This window comes from Chaetura pelagica, unplaced genomic scaffold, assembly GCF_000747805.2.
Source record: "Chaetura pelagica isolate M959 unplaced genomic scaffold, ChaPel_1.0 scaffold46, whole genome shotgun sequence".
NCBI classification, from domain to species: Eukaryota; Metazoa; Chordata; class Aves; order Apodiformes; family Apodidae; genus Chaetura; species Chaetura pelagica.
In genome coordinates this window covers 6,143,142-6,149,322 of record NW_009954102.1, presented here as the reverse complement: position 1 = coordinate 6,149,322, position 6,181 = coordinate 6,143,142, and the positions used below count along the sequence as shown (strand labels likewise).

The 6,181-nt window shown below is 39.5% G+C and overlaps 1 protein-coding gene across 1 annotated transcript in view; it reads left to right on the top strand.

Annotated features, from left to right (window-relative positions):
- Positions 1-6,181, top strand: part of CD2AP (CD2-associated protein) — a 136,846-nt gene that overhangs the window by 90,013 nt on the left and 40,652 nt on the right. The window lies entirely within an intron of this gene.

The following is a 6,181-nucleotide window of genomic DNA, read 5'->3' as shown; positions in this document are numbered from 1 at the left end:
TACCTTCCCTTGTGGGGGAAAATTGATCAAACATCTCGTGCTGTGAGAGCTGAATCTGTGTCTTGTCCTCTGCCCTGTGCAATTCTTGGTTTCATTGATCTAAAGCACTGTTCTGTGGCTGCTCATTGACAGGGTATTAACTGTTAGTTGATAAAACAATCACAAGAAATACAATTAAATTTTTTGTATGTATAAACAAGTAGAATAGAAAATAAATGCATTTAACATTTTAAGATGTTTTTATCTCTCTGTGAATGTGGTAGCACCATAAAATATTTCTTAGGCATTATTTTTAGAAGTATTCTTACCCTTGATTTTTTTTTACTTAATCAAATGGTTGGGAAACATTGATGTAGGTATCTGTGCTTCCTTTAGTTACTCCTGTTAGGTTTCTTTGCTGTGCTGTTGGTGGGCCTGATGATGTGACTATTGTGCTTTTCTGCATCTGGGCTTTGGTCTTTGTTGAAAGCAGGTGGAAAGAGTCTGTAACATCAGCAAAAGCTTTTTAGGATGCCAAGACATTACACATCATTAGGTTTCTTATATTTTGCAAATATTAAGACCTCAAATCAGAATCTGTTTTGACATTGTTTGGCACAAGCTTTATAGGCATCCAATTCTCCACTTATCTCTCCAGTTATCCATTTAAGAAAAATATTTTTTAAAAATAATGCAATAATAGCAACAACAATATTAATGATGATGATAGTCTGTATCAAGATCTCAAATATCCAGCCTATTCTACATTTCTTCTGTAGAGATGAGCTTTTTCCTTACTCAAGAAAGGGCAGTTTACCTGTTCTTCACCTTCAATTGTTACATTTATTCAATGGCTCAAGTTTTGGTCTGTAAATCTGAAGTGACTCAGTAGTTTCTTTATGCTTCCCAGAGATCCTGCTTATTCCACATTTATGTGTTGTGAGAAAGAAGTGGTACCTTGCCTGATGGATGATGATGGAGGAGGCAGTCTGATTATGTGATCTATATTTAGTATAGATTAATAAGTCACCAGTATTTTATTTGTTCTAAACTTCATGCTAAATGATGTGGGTATGATTTAATAGAAGGAAATGCTGGGATTCTGTCTGTACACTGCAGAAGTGTGAGCCTGGCTTGAGTCACTTCTTCTGTAACTACTTAATTTTTTCTTACTGGGAGGGAAAGTTAGAAATTGTGATTTGAATCTGCAGTTGGCATAAATATTAATTCCATTTTCTGAAAATATTTCTCCAACCAGTTATGAAACTATGCTATGCACAGAGAGTCCACAGATATCTTCTGGCATTGCTTGATGGCAAAGAAGTTTATCTGCCAGGACTTCGAGTCCTTGCTTTCTGTATTCTCATGTTTGAAGCATATGAGAATTTAGATGTAAAGGTATAGCTCTGCATAGAACTCATATAAGGAACATTTAGGGGAATTTCCAAAGCTCTACTTTGCCAATCATGGCCTTTGAGCAAGGGGTGTGCTGTGTTGAGGATCTACAGCAACAAGTCACTCCCACAGGAGTGTGTCTAGCCCCTGTGAAAACTGCTTGGGATTCATCTCAGCTGGAAACTTTTTCTAACCTTAGTCCTGAACAGAAATGACTTTGATTGGGGTGTACAAAAGTCAGAATATGAAGCAATTTCAGTTTTGGAAGATGCAAAGATGACCAGTTATACTGCCTGATTGTTGGTTCAGCTTGGTTGTGAGTTGACACTTAAAAAATTAACCTGGTGATTTACTGTTAAACAGCTCCTACTTCAGCCATAAATTAAGCAAAAAAACCCAGCCATTAAAAAAATCAACCTGTGACACATGTTAAGCTTCCCAGGAGGCAATTTATCTTGCAAAAAACAAAGGTTATCGAGTTTGTACATTCTTCAGATGGTAACTGCTTTCATCTTTCAAATGATTTGTTGCTGTTTTGAAGAGTAACATTTAATTCTCTGGGGAGTCATGGGCAGCTTGTGACCTCTCCTAGCCGGGCTCTTCTCTTGGGAGCAGGAACCTGTTCTGACCTCCCAAATGCTCAAGGGAGAGAGCTCAGGAGCTTCTCAGCTATTTTAAGCTATACATTGTCTTAATGTCTCCCTTCAGTTCATGGCAAAGGAATGGGACAGATAGAAGTAGCTGCAAATTATTTATCTTTCTTTACCTTTATTAAATATTTTGCCTCTGAGGGTGCTTGTATTAAGGATGAGAAAACGTGTTTTCTATTCAAGGAGGAAACACTGGCAAAATGAAAGGATGTGGGGCAGTGGAACAAGATGATATTTAAGGTCTCTTCCAACCCAAACCATTCTATAATTCTATGATCTTAAGATTTAAGAGACTGGAGCTGTTAAAGCTGCCCTGTACCTGCCTGCCTGTCTCAATAACTGAGACTGTAAATGCAAGAGATAAAAGATGCTTAAGTAATTAGCTATGTGAAGATTTTTGTGTTCCAGGAGCCATGGTGTATCATTGTGCTTCAACAGGTTATGGCTAACAATTTCTCATCTGTATGCAGCTGTACAAATTTTTATATGTATTTATATACAGTCACACATTTGTGTGTATGTATGTTATTTTTCAGTGATAGGTTTTTGCAGGCTGTGAGGGGAAGAGGTAAATTTGTATAAGCAAAGCTACTGCCTGTGCATTTATCACGAGCTTCAAGTACCTCCCTTTCCCCTAAAATAAGTCATAGGTTCAGTTCTGACTTCCTTATTTTCTGCCCAGTAAAACATGAATTATAAAGTTATTTTGCCAGTCCATGGGTTCTGTATTACTGCTCTGATGGGAAGAAAACAGATAGGAATGAAGAAGAAAAGAGCTGAAATAAGGACATGTGGAAGCTCAGACATTTACCTTTGTGCATTCTTCATCTCAGGCTCTTTAGAGATGAGACTATTTTTCTGCTGCTTAAGATCTTGCTTTAAGATCTACTTGGCCAATAACAGAAATGCACGTGGCTTTTGTACAAGAAGATGTTTTGTGGTTTAGAGTAGAAATAATGTAAAAAGTCTGAAGATGATTGTTCTTGGTACAATGACATATATAGAAGGAGATGGGCAGCTGAAGTCATAGTATTTATGCTTGAAGAATCTAGCTAAGAACTTAGGTTTGCTGGATAGTGAAGTTCTCTGTGCCCTGTAATTCAGAAATAGATTTCATATTTATAACTGTCTGTTCCTCATGTTCTTTCAGACGATCTGACCTGCTTTCTCTATCCAGTGCCCTGCTGACTTTAGTGCTTTTTGCTTCTGGCGAGGGAAGTGGGGAGGATCCTGCTGTCCCAGCTGGAGGGATGCATGGGCAAGCAGCTTATGGTGGGAAGGCTGCTCGCTTGCTTCAAAAGTAGGTCAGGACCACCTGCTTATTTGTTTATTTTAATAGGCATCATGAGGCTATAGATGAATTTAGATGTCTTGGATTTTTGTCCGTATATAAAGAGGAATAAGTCTTGTTTCACATGTTACTGTGCCTAAATGATTTGATATTTTATAATATATACATTTCCATGAGGAACTGTTTTACTGTGACAGGTACAATTTTAAAAACAGCCCTGTAAGATCACCCCAATAATTTTTTGCTATTGAATTAGATTTATATGCATTTTTGCATATCAGCCTGCAGTGATTTTGATAAATTTTACAAGTGTTGTGAAATACGTATTTAGCAGATGTTATGAAATCTTCAGACCTTTATGACTAGTGCTGTAGTTTGCAACAGGAGTGGGTGGTTACTTCCCAGCTGAGTGTGTTTTATGCCAAGACACAGTCTGGATTGACCTTGTACTGCCAAGTCATAAATGCATAAAGTCTGTGTTGCTAATGGAAACACTGACAAGCCTTGAGCCACAGTGGACTGGCACAATAACAATATTAAAATTTCCAGCTGCAGTTAATGTCAGATTTTTCATTTCATTTTTGCTGGCTGGCAGCTGGTGGTGGCCTCATCTCACAACAGGCTGAAGTGTCTAGAATTTTTTTTGTTGGTATTGTCACAGCACAGACTCTTGTTAGCCTGAATGAGGATGACTTCTGTGGTGATCCTGCTCTGGTCAGGGGGGTTGGACTCTATGATCTCCAGAGGTCCCTTCCAGGCCCTCACATTCTGTGATTCTGTGACGTAAAACCCAATAAAATAAAATAAACATGCCTTACTTGTTGTGAAGGCAATGAATAGGAGTCTTGGGCATGTTGAGTTTGGTTATAGTGCTACTTGGGAGATGAGGCTTGTGGGCAGCATCATTTTCCAACCACTGAAGTTCAGGCCAGCTGTTGGGGCAGAGATGTAAGAATTGTAGACTTTTACTGACACTTGATGTTAATTATTAACATTATAGTGCATGTATTAATGTTTACATCAATTAGTGTCAGTTTTCAGAGATCCCAACTGATGTCTTGTTTTAGAACTTACTTCCTTTGTAATATTGTAACGTCTCTGAAAGGTCAGAGAGTCATATTGATGATGCTCTGGGTGAAACTACTGGCACTGTTGATTGAGGATCCTGACCTGTGCTTTTGAAAATCAGTTTCCTGCTGTTGAAGGACTGATGCAAAATACAGGTTTGTGGTGTAGCGGACCACATGCAGGTGTTGAGACCAGGGATTCCTGAATTTGGTTTTAATGTGGTTTTTAATGCCCTGAGAAAGGGTAATTAATGTTGTAGTTCCTCTCTAACAAGAAGAAGAAGAAAAAATAAAAAAGTTCTTGCTTTACAAGAGTGTTCTAAAGGTTAGTAGGTTAAATATGGAGAAGGGAGCTGTTGTACTTTAATCCTGATTGCTGTAGCAGCAGACTCTCTGCTTATTTTTCCTCCTCTTGTTGCGAAGCAGCTTCCCTTGATGCTATGGTCACAGTGTACTTCCTGATACATGAAGTAACATGTCACCATCCACTCTCTGATTCAAGGGTGGCTGCCACTGGTTCTTCACCCATGTCTATTTATTATAAATATTTTCTGATTATTTGCAGCTCTCTGCTTCTGTATTTTAGATCTTGTCTTTTAATCTAATTTCAGTATATTTTCTGTTATATTTGCCATTGCTAATCTTGTGTTAGACTTTGAGTATTTCCTACCTGTCATCACTTCAATTGCTGACACAAACCCAGCCAGAAAGTCACTTGGGCATTTCTCCTTTCATTTTTTGGGTCTTTGGTCTTCTGTTTTTGTCTCAAATTGTTTCCAGTTGTTTGTAAGCTATCAGTGTCTTTGCTGTCATTGATACTTTGTACATGAAAAGCTGCAAAGTACTTCTGGATGTTTGCTTTCCTCAAGATGTCAAAATGCTGCTGTGATGGGAAAGCTGAGGTTTGGGAGTCTTGCTGAGCACACAGGTGCATGAGATTCTAGTGGATGTATCATACTTGGGTTTTCAGAGAACCTTTATCATAAAAGTTTTCCATCAAATTATTGAAGGAATGAAGTTGCTCTGAGAGTGAAGGAAAAATTCTTTTATGGATTGCAGGTTCCTTGAAGAATAAGAAGTGAGGTACTTATCAGTGACTTGTCACGATAGAAGAGAGTCAGTGATGGACTTCCCCAAAAGCTGGTTCTGGTACCAACGTTGTTCAGCATCTCCAGTCATCTGGAGAGGGGATTTAACAGTGGACATTCCCATTTTTTGAGGTGTTAACAAACCCTGATGTAGCCCAGTGCCATGCTGATGGCAGGGAGAGCTGAGCAGGAAAAAGGGGTGGCAGACAAGCCTGCAGGTAGTTGAATGCCCAGTAATGTTTGTAAGAACAGGTAATCTCTGCCATGCCTACGTGGAACTGCCAGTTGAGCATCAGCTCGACAGTATCTGGTAGTGCTGCTTTTCAGTTCTCCAAATCCTCAGCTCTTGGTTCAGTGACAGCCCAAAACGCTGACAGGATGCCAGGTGCCATCAGATCGTTGGGGACAGGCAGATGTTTAAGGGGTTGGAGCCTGGTGAGATGGGGGCTGACAAGCCTGGGACTCCTCACTTGAGTGGGTAAAGCCAAGGGGGAATACAATCAAGGTTTACACAGCTGTGGAGGTAGTGCTAAACTGAATGCAGTGGTGAAGAGCACACATCAGGACTACTAAGATGGCAGCTTAAAGCAGGTAAGAGAGAAGAGCTGCTTTATGGAGTGGAGAGCAAATACCTGGAGTCTATCCCCAAGGAAGCTGTGGAGTCAGACAGGACTGTAGGTGCTGAAAGGGTTAAGACAGCTTCATTCTCAG